This window comes from Mizuhopecten yessoensis, unplaced genomic scaffold, assembly GCF_002113885.1.
Source record: "Mizuhopecten yessoensis strain PY_sf001 unplaced genomic scaffold, ASM211388v2 scaffold716247, whole genome shotgun sequence".
NCBI lineage: Eukaryota > Metazoa > Mollusca > Bivalvia > Pectinida > Pectinidae > Mizuhopecten > Mizuhopecten yessoensis.
In genome coordinates this window covers 184220-185137 of record NW_018480021.1, presented here as the reverse complement: position 1 = coordinate 185137, position 918 = coordinate 184220, and the positions used below count along the sequence as shown (strand labels likewise).

General features: G+C 31.6%; 1 protein-coding gene across 1 annotated transcript in view; it reads left to right on the top strand.

The window, feature by feature from the left end:
* Nucleotides 1–404, top strand: part of LOC110442310 — a 4042-nt gene extending 3638 nt beyond the window's left edge. Inside the window, exon 2 of the mRNA XM_021485842.1 lies at nucleotides 150–404. The gene's annotated coding sequence lies outside the window, so the exon portion shown is untranslated. The remainder of the gene's footprint in view (nucleotides 1–149) is intronic.
* Nucleotides 405–918: the final 514 nt, after the last annotated feature.

The following is a 918-nucleotide window of genomic DNA, read 5'->3' as shown; positions in this document are numbered from 1 at the left end:
ATATATAACAATATATATATGTATGTATATATACATATATATATTATAAGGTAATAATTCATTGAGCTTTAATAGATACTGTAGAGTGGGTTGAAGGGGGTAATTTCATTTGGTATGTACTTTGCTAATTGTAACTTTTGTATTTGTAGAAGTCACGGTTGGTTGAGATATATTCATATTCCAGTGACAGTGTTTTAAGTGTGGCGTTCGGGAATGTGTATTGGACTGATTGAGTGGACTCTGAAGTACATTCCTGAATTTCGTCAAGTGCGCGAATCTTGTGAAACATGATATATTGCTGTACACGAATCTCGCAGGCTATTAAATTGTAAAAACAATTGTTTGGTTTATGTTATTATTGCTAAATAGATACGAAATGATTTATGTACGGATGAGGAACGAAGGAGAACATAAGTCATATTGGTATACATGAAGTAAGCGTAGTGATACTTTTAATTAGAAAAACATGCAAAATTTTCGCCAAATTTTAAATTTAACCAACATTGTCAACTTGCCTCTATATAGTTATAATGGTGGTCTATATTTCAAACTTCTTTAAAAACTTTCCACATAAAGTCCTTTTTTAGCATGCCAAACATGATCAATGCCCAATTTCACATAATCTTGAAGATTTGACTATCAATGCTTATTATGATAAATACCGATACATTTTCTGATTTTGTATCATACCAAGACACATTAGTATATTAGGCATGTTTTAAAGTTCTGTGCAGCAGTAATAACTCATGAATATGTATTCTGCCAAAGTTATCTTTCCTCTGGAGAGCTACTTAATAAGGTTGAGATTGTGTTATAGACGAAGATATGCAATTATGTTAGAATAATAAAATAATCTTAATAATTAAACTCTTATACACTTTACCTCCAACAATGAAGCTAGGGGTGGGGTGAGGGGGG